A 12,072-nucleotide genomic window follows, 5' to 3' on the forward strand; every position below is an offset into this window, starting at 1 on the left:
CTGGCCAAACAACATGCTAACATGTGAAAAGGAGAATCCACGTCTTCATACACTGAACAAAAATATAAACGCAACACCTTTGTTACTGCTCCCATTCCCCATGGGATGGACGTAGAGACCTAAAATTCATTCCAGATACACAATATAACCATCCCTCCCAAACAGTGGTCACAAATCAGTCCAAATGTGTGGTAGTGGGCATATCTGCTATATTGAGATAATCCATCCCACCTCACAGGTGTGCCACATCAGGATGCTGATCTGACATCATGAGTAGTGCACAGGTGTACCTCAGACTGCCCACAACAAAAGGCCACCCTGGAATGTGCAGTTTTGTCTCACAGCAAAATGCCACAGATGCCACAAGCAATGAGGGAGTGTGCAATTGGCATGCTGACAGCAGGAATGTCAACCAGATCTGTCGCCCGTGCATTGAATGTTCATTTCTCAACCATAAGCCGTCTCCACAGGTGTTTCAGAGAATATGGCAGCACATCCAACCGGCCTCACAACCGCAGACCTCGTGTAACCACACCAGCCCAGGACCTCCACATCCAGCAGGTTCACCTCGAAGATCGTCTGAGACCAGCCACTCAGACAGCTGCTGGAACAATTGGTTTGCACAACCAAACAATTTCTGCACAAACTGTCAGAAACCGTCTCAGGGACGCTCAACTGCATGCCCGTCGTCCTCATCGGGGTCTTGACCTGACTCCAGCTCGTCGCCGTAGCAGACTTGTGTGGGCAAATGCTCACATTCGATGGCGTCTGGCACGTTGGAGAGGTGTGCGCTTCACGGATGAATCATGGTTCACATTGTTCAGGGCAGATGGCAGCTGAGAATGTCCCAGTTCTTGCATGGCCAGCATACTCACCGGACATGTCACCCATTGAGCATGTTCGGGATGTGCTTGACCGGCGTATACGACAGCGTGTACCAGTTCCCACGAATATCCAACAACCTCGCACAGCCATTGAAGTGGAGTGGACCAACATTCCACAGGCCACAATTGACAATCTGATAGACTCCATGCGACGATGTGTTGCACTGCATGAGGCAAATGGTGGTCACACCAGATACTGACCGGTTCTGGGTCCCCAGACCCCCAATAGCGCAAAAAACTGCACATTCCAGGGTGGCCTTTTGTTGTGGGCAGTCTGAGGTACACCTGTGCACTACTCATGATGTCAGATCAGCATCCTGATGTGGCACACCTGCGAGGTGGGGTGGATTATCTCAATATAGCAGATGTGCCCACTACCACACATTTGGACTGATTTGTGACCACTGTTTGGGAGGGATGGTTATATTGTGTATCTGGAATGAATTTTAGGTCTCTACGTCCATCCCATGGGGAATGGGAGCAGTAACAAAGGTGTTGCGTTTATATTTTTGTTGAGTGTATATAAATTAAAGTTGAAAATAAAATAACTGTACAACAAAATACACAATACACAATATAGAACTATATAAGAATGTATGAAGAAATCTAAATATAAATAAATATATACACAATAACAGCAGCTGTACAAGTATTAACCGGAAATGAAGAATATAGTGACCAGTGTTGTGCAAAACCAAAGTCCAGAAAGTCCAGTGTGTGTGTAAGAACCACATGTGTGGGTCAGTACTGTGTGGTGGTGTGATTGAGAGACCGTATCGCCTGCGGGAAGAAGCTCCTCCTCAGTCTCTCTGTGTTGGTCTTCAGGGAGCGGAATCGCTTTCCTGACCTCAGCAGAGAGAACAGTCTGTTGTTGGGATGGCTGAGGTCCTTCACCATCTTCCTGGCCTTGGTCCAGCACCGCCTGCTGTAGATTGAGTGCAGGTCAGGGAGCTCGGAGCGGATGGTGCGCTCAGCTGACCGCACAACCCTCTCTAGAGCTCGTCTGTCCTGCATGGTGCTGTTCCCGAACCAGGTTAAGATGTTTCCCGCCAGGATGCTCTCTATGGTGCACGAGTAAAAGTTCCTGAGCACCTTGGAGGGCAGTTGGAAGTCTCTCAAGCGTCTGAGGTGGTAGAGACGCTGTCGGGCCTTTTTCACCACGGTGTTGATGTGACAGGACCATGACAGGTCCTGCGTGATGTGAACTCCGAGGTATTTGAAGCTGTCCACTCTCTCCACTGGGCACTCGTTGATGACGGGGGTCTGGTAGTTCCTCTCCTGCTTAGTGCTGAAGTCCACTATCAGCTCCTTTGTCTTACTGACGTTTAGAAGGAGGTTGTTCCTCTGGCACCAGTTCTCCAGATTCCTAATCTCCTTCAGGTAGGCCGTCTCGTTGTTATCAGAGATCAGGCCCACCACGACGGTGTCGTCAGCAAACTTGATGATGGTGGTGGAGCTGGTAGTGGCCACACAGTCATATGTGTACAAAGAGTACAGCAGGGGGCTCAGAACACACCCCTGGGGGGCTCCAGTGCTGAGAGTGGTGGAGGCTGAGACATGTCCGCCCATCCTTACTGACTGTGGTCTGCCAGTTAGGAAGTTGGAGATCCACTGACAGATAGATGAGCTGAGTCCCAGATGCTCCAGCTTGGTGGTGAGTGTGGAGGGAATTATGGTGTTAAATGCAGAGCTGTTTAGTCTATGAAGAGCATTTTAACATAATTCCCCCTTCTAGTGTCCAAGTGAGTGAGTGATGTGTGGAGGAGATGAGAGATGGCATCGTCTGTGGAACGATTTGGACGGTAAGCGAACTGTAGTGGGTCCAGTGTGTCTGGTAGTGAAGAAATGATGAAGTCTCTGACCAGGCGTTCAAAGCACTTCATCACTACTGAGGTGAGGGCTACAGGGCGATAGTCATTGAGAGAAGTAGGGTGGGGTTTCTTCGGGACAGGAACAATGATGGACTCTTTGAAGCATGTGGGGATCACCGACTGAGATAAAGAGATGTTGAATATCTCAGTGAATATCTAATTTGTGCTTTGGACTGTCACCAGATTTCTTCTAGAAGTTTCTTGCCAGTCAGCAACTATCTTGGCAACACCACTTGAGTTTGTGTGTTGCATGCTAACATCCTTATCATATGTGTAATAATACTAAAGCGTCATCTTATGCACACACAAAAAACAAATATGGCTCCTTCGTGCAGGGTTTTCTGGTATGTTCATTTATGCTTCCCAATTTAAAAAAAAAAAAAAAAAAGACAAAGCAAAGTTCTTGCTTCTCAGCCACTGCGGCCACATCCTCACCGTTTTTTAGGCAGTTATATAAACATACTGTGAGTGAGTCATAAGCTTAAATACAATAGTTGAAGGAACAAAAACTTAATGTTTAAAAATACCAGTCAAATCTGATTAAAGTAAATAAATAATAAGTATACAATGTAGTTTTAAGACTTCTCAATGTTTCGTAACATTAATGTTCTATGAACTCGTGAGTCCAGAAATCTGAATGTCATGAAAAGTATTTATTATTCGTGTATTATTATTTTACAATACAAGGTTGTTTTTTTCCTGATACTTCATGGAAACCACATTTCTCCAGGCCTGTCCTAATCAGCTTACTCAGTATCACTAGATCCAATGCTGCTCCTCCAGCAGAGCACACAAAAGTAGGAGAGACCAGAGATGTCATGGCTTAGTTAGGAGACTGTTTGCTTCAAGGCCACTAGAGGGTGCTGCCATAAAACTACAATAAATGAATTGACCTTTTGACCTGCTCACACTCTTTTATGCAAAACCCTGCTGATGACACACACAGACACACACACACACACGCACACAGATTCTAGGTCTGACCAACCGTCTCCACCGTGGGCAAAAAGATGACAGTCAATAAAATTCTAAAATTTTATTTATAAACACAATGAATAGTAGTTAAAAGTCCAGTGTCCCATTTAGGTACAAAGTAAAAACACACAGTCCAAGGCCAGAGCCAGCTATGCCACAAAGCCAGTTGCACTCCACACGTTGTTCACTTCAACAGGGGTAGCAATTGTCCTCTGAGACCCACCACCCTGTAAGTAGAAAGCCTGCACAGAGCGACAAAATAAGACAATTCACTATATAATTCACAGCCCATCCATCCCAAACATATCAGATCATTAGAGGTTTTGTCACATTACATACCTGCACTGAGAGACAAAATAACACAGCAGTGTTTGTAATGTGGGCTATAAGTAGACTAGCATATCAGTGCAATCAATTACACCTGCCTCCAATTAGTCCAGCCCTTTTACAGTCATTGACTGGGTGAGAAAACACGAGCAAATCAACCCAAGAGACAAGCAGGAAGACTCTCTGAAGGCTCCTGTGGCTGCACAGGCAGTCTTACAATTACGAGGTTGGAGAGTTGTTGTTTCAAAATGTTCACACTGATTTCACATGCTCATTAACTCACAACCAGCTGACCATATATATTTCTGCTGCTGAGCTGCTTTTTGATGGAGATTTTCTGAATTTATTTTGCTACCATAAGAGCAGACTCCATGCTGAAAGCATGTGCACTGTCACTTGCAATGAGTGGCACTAATGACGCTAAATTTAATTACAGGTCATGGACAGCCTTCATAAATGCTCATATTACTCACCCACACTGAATTCCAGCACAGGTTCATCTGGGTCCTGACTATTTCCTGCAAAGTAACACAAACGTCATCAGAACATTAAGTCAGTGAAACAACATTTGGAGCTTTTGTACATGATAAATTATACTGCAGTAGTAAAACAAAGTCAAGCAGCAGTACATTTATTAAAATCACCTTCAGCTGTAATATTTAAACTGATTTAGTGTCAATTTAGATTATGTTGAGATTAAAATGAAACTAGTACCCTTGTAATGTCTTTTTAAATTAGAGGTAAATATTTGTATATTTTTTACATAATATAATTATATTTACTGGATTTTCTCTCTATTGTAGTTTAGTATTATAGTTATTACTTGTCTTGTTTTTACAATGATTTGCTCTGAATGCAGCCTTTAAAGAAAAGACTATCTGTTCAGTAACTATCCATCAGACTGGGTCCATGTTACCAGCCAAATGGGTAATAATTAAAGTAAGTTTTGAATTACGTATATTTGGGTGTTTAGGTGACACTTTTGCAAAAAATATATATAATTAGGTTTAAAAGAACTAAACATGTATGTATTTAAAAACAATAAGTGTGTTAGAATTACTACAGCAACAGGTTGTAGCTCACTGTACTATTTTTGAGCACAACTTTGGTGCTTTTGCCTCATTTTTAAATCAGTGATCCCAGTAGCACAGTCTAAGCAGAGACCTCAGTGCTTGGCAAACAATCAATAGAATCAATTTAATTATTAAAAAGAAACAAAATAAATGCCAACCATATAAAAAAAAACATAAACTTAAGGAAAAAACTAAACTTGATTTTGTGTCTTTAGGCTATTGTTAACAGCAAGCATGAGGTTAGTGCATATGTATTATTATTGGAAAGATTACTGCAAAGAAAAAAAGGTTGAACCAGGAGGGGGCGATATTGCTCTTCTTACCATGAGTTACATGCAGGCTATTACTTACCATGTCACTCACATTTATTTCACAAAACAGCTGAACCCACTTAATTCGATTTAATTGTATTTATGCAGAGCTGAATCACAACAACAGTCTCCTCGAGGTGGTATAGATTGTAAGGTAGAAAGTCTACAATTAAAAAGAAAAAACCTCAATACAGTGGGAAGGAACAACTCACTTTTAACAGGAAGCACCCTCTGGCAGAACCACGGTCAGAGAGGGGCAGCCCGCTGCGACCCTTTGGGGATGAGGAGACGAAAAAGGGGACAAAAGACACACTGTGGACGAGAGCCAGAGATGAACAAGAACTAATTATTGAATGCAGAGAGGTGTATAAACACATGGTGGGAATCCCCCAGCAGGGTAGTCCCAGGGTAACTAAGGGAGGATTCATGGTCACCTGATTCAGCCCTAGCTATATGCGTTGGCAAAAAGGTAACTTTGAAACTTAATCTTAAAAGTAGAGATAGTGTCCGTCTCCTGCATTCAAACTGGGAGCTGGTTCCACAGAAGGATGATCCCCTTCTACTTCTAAATATCCTAAAAACCACAAGGAAGCCCACAGTCTGAGAGCAAACTATCAAACTACAAGGTCTTTAAAATAAGATGATTATTCAAGACCTCATGTGTGATGGGAAGGATTCTGAATTTGATGCTGGACCCACAAATCATAAAAGAGAAACACTAACTCACACACACCAGAAAGTGCCAAGAATTATAATTATATGTAATTTAGTTTTGCGTTCCTTTATAATGCTTTCAACTATACAAATAAGACACTTCATGGGGGCGCCTGAGCCTTGTAGACACAACAAATACTGAACAAACCTCATGCGCCCTGTTGTTGACAAAACGATAAAAATGAATGTGTACTTCTGTCTTATTTAGGTCATTTTTGTAGTTTTTGTAGACAGACTACTGTAATTTCTCAATAAAATGTCGCTTATTATCGCTCACTCTCAAGAACAAAAACGTGAGTAATTTCCCAGTAGCTCACCATATTTGGGATCTTCTAACATCCACACTTCATGTTTAAACGGTGGTGCGGAGGCGGTGTACCGTCGCAGGCCGGATGTAGCATTCAGCGCGGTGTGCCTTTTTTTCAGTTGCTAAGCAACAGATTTGTCCCGCCCCTTTCGTTATGACGGGGCGGGCCAGTCCTTTGACTGGTGACGTTACAAAGAAACGTCAGGTGACGTTACAAAGAAACCTTAAACCGACCTTATATATAGACCTGGCTGTTCAGTTGAAACGCATTCACACAGCGGGACAGCAGCGCTTTAAACGTTCAAACACGGAGTTTAACACAAAACAACATTTTAGACATAAAAAACAAAAAAGTGAAATGGCAAGCTCGAACTGTAACACAATGACACATGATGAAACAGTTCAGACCAATGGGGATAATTCTACAGTACATGCTTTGGTATCCCTCTTGGATAACTTGGTCAGTAGTTTTTCGAACAAGCAGTTGTTAGAGCTTACCGCAGGCTATCCGGATTGCGTCACCGCTAAGCGGCTTGTAGGTTTTGTAGAGGACGTAATGGACCTGTGTGAACAGTCACTAGCAGTATCACCGCTGAGGTCTTCCCAGAACTCCCCTGTACATGAAAACTGTTCTGTCCACACCACTACTGGCAAAACGGTTTTGTCACGTGTGAAATTTTTGGACGATTCTGCTGAGCAGGAGTTTGATACAGCACAGAATATAGATGCTAACAGCCAAGAAACAGCTAACACAGAAGAAAGCTGTCAAAATGCTGACCAACACAGTGCTGCAAAAGCAGAAAACAATCCAATTCCAGATCCCCAGCAGCAGAAATCCTGTGTTGAACATGAAGCCAGCATCCCACCGTTAACAAACGTAAGTCAAACGGAGTCATATAAAAAGATACAGCATCACAGATCTTCTGTAGACTGTGAGCCACCTGAAAAAACAGACTTTGAAAGATGGTTAGAGACATTAATTCAGGCTGTGCTTTCAAAGCTTGGTAAACTTTTAAAGTGCCCTCATTCTCACCAAAAACGTTTGTTGGATCTACTCTTGGACAAATTCAAGGGGATGGATTTGCATTTAGACCGAAAAGTGCAGAATTATTTTGACTGCATTGCTAATGCGATTTTCACTGATATTTGTGACAAATTACATAAATTGTCACTAATATCATTGAAAATGGGGAGGAGTGGGGAGGAGGATTCAATGAATTTAATGGAACAACCAATATTTAATATCATAACTACTTCAGTATTCCAAGAACACCTGTTGGCAGTAACAGTTACTGATAGACTGGAATCATATGAAAAGAAAGAAAGATGCAGATTTTCAGTGGAAATCTTTGTGGAAGGACTGATTTCCCAGGTTTCAAAAAAATCAGGCACAGTCTTCAGCATTGAAAGTGCTGAAGCTATCTCCAACCGGCTTACCATGAAAATCTGGACTGAAATCAGGGCCAGATACGACAAAATCCCACCAGAGAAGTTCAAGAAACTCAGCGAGAGGGTTTTCAAATCCCTCTGTAAAAGATGGAAGCATGCATCTTTGGTGACATTCTGGCAATTAAACTTCCAAGATCTTGATGAAGATATTGTTAAAACTTTCAAAAGAAAGATATTCACAGAACCAAGTTGCATATCTAAGTGCTTCTCATCGGTGCGGGCATTTTTTGGGAGGTGTAAGGGAAGAAACAAAGTTTCCACTTTATAGTGACATCGTGATATCAACAGCAAAATATTTTCTAAAACTCACTGGACACTTTAAATGAGCTAGTTTTACATTTAGATCAGATCAAGTCATTTTTGAAATCCCCAGGAATGGTCGCGGCAGATGGCCACCCCGCCCTGAGCCTGGTTCTGTCGAAGGTTTCTTCCTCTTAAAAGGGAGTTTTTCCTTCCCACTGTCGCCTCGTGCTTGCTCAGAGGGGTTTGTTCTTTTGGGGTTTTCTTTTTAATACTGTAAGTTGTTACCTTACAGTGTGAAGCACCTTGAAAACACCATTGTTTCCTTTGGTGCTATACAGATTGAAGTGACTTGCACTGATAACATAACTAAGCTGGGACTTTAATTTAACATCAATAAAATTATAAAAATATTACATCTTGATTTCTGCTTGTTTTCATTGTCTGTGACTTAATGAATACAAATGTGTAATTTAACAGATTCTTTCTTTATGTTAGTCTGACCGGTGATTCCACGTTGGCCTTAGGTGTTGGCGCGGATACGCTGCAGCCCCTGAGCCATTAATGGCCCAGCACACTACAGTAAAAACAAAACAACAGCCATCTGTCCAACTAGGAAAGGAAAATAATAAACTGCCTCCTTGGAGGCAACCTGACTCAAAACAGTTGCAGTCCAACTCAGACCGACTGCAATCACTCTCAGGCAGATTGATGAAGATCTGCAAATAACTGTTGTCTAATTTATAAACGCAGACAGATTGCCAACACGTCTGTTCACAATAGAGGACTGTACTTACATGGTTGCAAACTGGTTGTTATCTTGCTTATATGAAAACATTACTTTGGAGCAATGAAACTCAAACACATTCATTTTTAAAATGCCTCAAAATGAAATTTTGAAGCATTTGGCTTTATGCTTTGAAAGTGCCGTTGTGAGTGGGAGTGTGAAATCCTTACTTAATGTGTTCCCTTTGCCTTTACTGTTTTCAGTTTTATCAGTTTTTCAGTTTTATTTGTCATATGCAAGTTAGCACAGGGTCAACATTGCAATGAAATGTGTTTGACGAGCAGCAGTCACTCAGCAGCATGGTACAGTAGAAGAAAATATAATAAAATATAATAAAATAAAATAAAAAATAGAAAAATAGTAAAGAGCAAAATATTAGAGAGACGTGGTAAAAGAGAAAAGATGACTAAAAATATATATATATATATATATATGTATCTATAAATATATGTACACTAGTGATTAAATAAGAAAATCTTGAAAAGAAATATGACGGGAGGTCAGATGGGATATTGCACAGGAATGAGCAGCAGAAAATTACAGTATTACTCAGACTTTTAATAGTCATATTGTCAGTTTTGGCCGACGGTCATGGGTCACTTCCACTAAAATAGCACGAGACTGGAGTAAAATGTACTTTATTAATGAGAACACATGGTGATACAGCAAAGAATCCAACCCTTCTGAAAAGCAAATGGCTTCCTGTTATACTCTACCTGATTCAGGTGAGCATCTGGAATAGACCAAGTCTGGGGGTCAGCAAACCAAAGGGAAACAAAACCCTCCCCATAAGAAAACCACTACAATATAACCAACACGTTCTCACTCCCAAAGCGTAACATTTTACGCTAGGTGACAAATCGTCACCATATTACGTTTTCGGCTACCCACCACGTTCCTAAATGACGACCTCGGAAAAAAGAGGAAATATGAGAACTGTCTGGACTGAATCTACACATGTTTGCTCTTTTTCTTCAAATCGCTTAGAAACACGCTATTTAACATCATTAAAGTCCTGGTTAAGGTCAGGAATAAGGTTATGGTCAGGGCTAGGGATAAGGTTAGGTTTAGGGCTGGAATACAGGGCTGGAACGTCTATTACCGCGGGAGCGTCATTGCACTGGATTCCAGCCATAGCCCGCCGCGTACCATAAGAACGCCGAAGGTCTCCTTTCACGTTCCTCAGGAACGCCGCGGGACGTGACAAAACGTCGACATGTTACGCCTCGGGAGTGAGAACGGGCTGATATAACACATCATAGACATATGAAGATTTGTAACAAGTCCTATAAATAACTCCATAACATATAAACCAGTCTCTTCTATATACATTAAAACAGCGGTCCCCAACCTTTTTTGCGCCACGGACCGGTTTATGCCCGACAATATTTTCACGGACCGGCCTTTAAGGTGTCACAGATAAATACAACAAAATAAAACTAGTACCGATACCGGAAAAAAAGAAGATTTATTCATAACACACGTGAAAGACCCAGGAAAACAGAGTTAACGATAAAAACGATAACAAAATAACGATAAAAAACGATAAAAACTCTGAAAACCATACATTTCACACCCGAGCCTCATCTCTCGACCAAACGACGGTCCGTGGCCCGGCGGTTGGGGACCGCTGCATTAAAACACCTTAACCACACAGTTAGGTTTCAGCCCTCGCTGACTCAGAACAAAGTAAGACAATCAGAGTTCGATTGGTTTTTACTTGTGCAGGGGAAGCCTGGTCGGATTCTCAGAGTTGCAAGCTCTACACCCAAACTCAGACAACTCCAACTCCAGCCTTTTATTGAATGAAAACAGTTACACAACCGCCCATTGTAAACCCCATATGTTGTGTGGTAAAAGCTAAGGCACTGTGTGTGTGTGTGTGTGTGTGTGTGTGTGTGTGTGTGTGTGTGTGTGTGTGTGTGTGAGTGAGAGAGAGTGTATGTGTGTCTGTATACGTGACTTCCTGCTTACAAACGTTTTAACCGCATCTCTAGTCATAAAAGGGTCATCTCCCCTCAACCTCGTATATGGCTTAACCTCTCTAACAGTCCACCATTTACATGGTGAGCCCATAAAGGGCAGGAAGTGAACATTCCTTACCAAATAAGGAAACCAGAATCTTACATAGATTGTGCCTGCAGTTGAAAACTATAGCTAGTAACATCCCCAACATCCTACATGTGGGGGAGGAACAGAAAATATCTGAACATACAGTTCAAGACAAGGTCCAAGCACAATAATGACAACTTTTAACAAAATCACTCCAACACACTCCCCTAGCCTGGCACATTGGTTTTCTCCAGGAGCTCATAAGCAGGTGATTGAGCTGCTTTTACTCTTTACAAAGTGAGTACTGTTAACACTTCTCTTTTTACATATACAACTAATTTAGGTTACAGACAAATGATTAAATGTGAACAGCTCTAACACAGGTTCTTTTCCTGACACAGGTAGGATGGCCAGTCCCCCTGTCTCTTCACCTTTAACGAGTCACTTAAATAACAACCCAAAAAGCCTAATAAAGAATCACAATCAACCAGTGTGTGTTTTTCTTCATTACGGTTTTTAAATACAAATCAGTCAGTCAATTAATAAAAATACAAGTAAGGGTAATGGAACCCCTGGTCTCCATTACACACATAAATACCATAAAGACACTAAGTCGTAGAGCTCTGAACTCCTTGCTTCTATGATATTTACACTTCTTCTTGGCCTTCTCCTTCACTCTGAGTCACTCCAGGATAAACGCATCAGCTCAGACATACAATAATTAAAATATGTGTAGGTGACCGTTTGGCAGAAGACGATGTCGAGGCGGTACTGCAGTGACACGTCCGTGGCTATCGTCGGGGCGGTGTCCTGCATCAGAAGGAAGTCAATAGACTTCTTGGCTTTGTTGCTCATCATGGCGCTGTAGTCCGTGGGCGTGGCCTGCAAAAAGTGTAAATAAACCATCAGAGACCAAACACAAATATGCCTTCCAACCACTAGTTTAGACAACATCTTGCAAAGAGTGTGTATTTCAGAGTGCAGTTGTTTTTAAATTTGACAGAAACAGAAATAAAGACGGAAGAGAAGGACAACAGGGAAAGCAGAAGCACCGACACACTGAAATCTTTTAGGGTCAAGCT

At 41.9% G+C, this 12,072-nt stretch overlaps 2 protein-coding genes across 6 annotated transcripts in view; one reads left to right on the forward strand and one right to left on the reverse strand.

Moving 5' to 3' along the window:
• The window catches only part of LOC147311439 (nectin-3-like protein), a 95,266-nt gene that overhangs the window by 64,310 nt on the left and 18,884 nt on the right, over positions 1–12,072 (forward strand). The window lies entirely within an intron of this gene.
• Positions 3,767–12,072, reverse strand: part of LOC147311444 (inositol polyphosphate-4-phosphatase type I A-like) — a 34,278-nt gene continuing 25,972 nt past the window's right edge. For all 4 annotated transcript variants that reach the window (XR_015125356.1, XR_015125357.1, XM_086266585.1 and 1 more), the window contains 3 exons: positions 5,654–11,872; positions 4,531–4,575; positions 3,767–3,972 (listed from right to left, as the gene is read on the reverse strand). The gene's annotated coding sequence lies outside the window, so the exon portion shown is untranslated. The remainder of the gene's footprint in view (positions 3,973–4,530; positions 4,576–5,653; positions 11,873–12,072) is intronic.

The sequence above is a fragment of the Aulonocara sp. 'chitande type north' Nkhata Bay genome, linkage group LG16 (genome assembly GCF_057382095.1).
Source record: "Aulonocara sp. 'chitande type north' Nkhata Bay isolate Kocher_YH1m ecotype deep benthic linkage group LG16, A_spYH_male_GT1.1, whole genome shotgun sequence".
Lineage (NCBI taxonomy): Eukaryota > Metazoa > Chordata > Actinopteri > Cichliformes > Cichlidae > Aulonocara > Aulonocara sp. 'chitande type north' Nkhata Bay.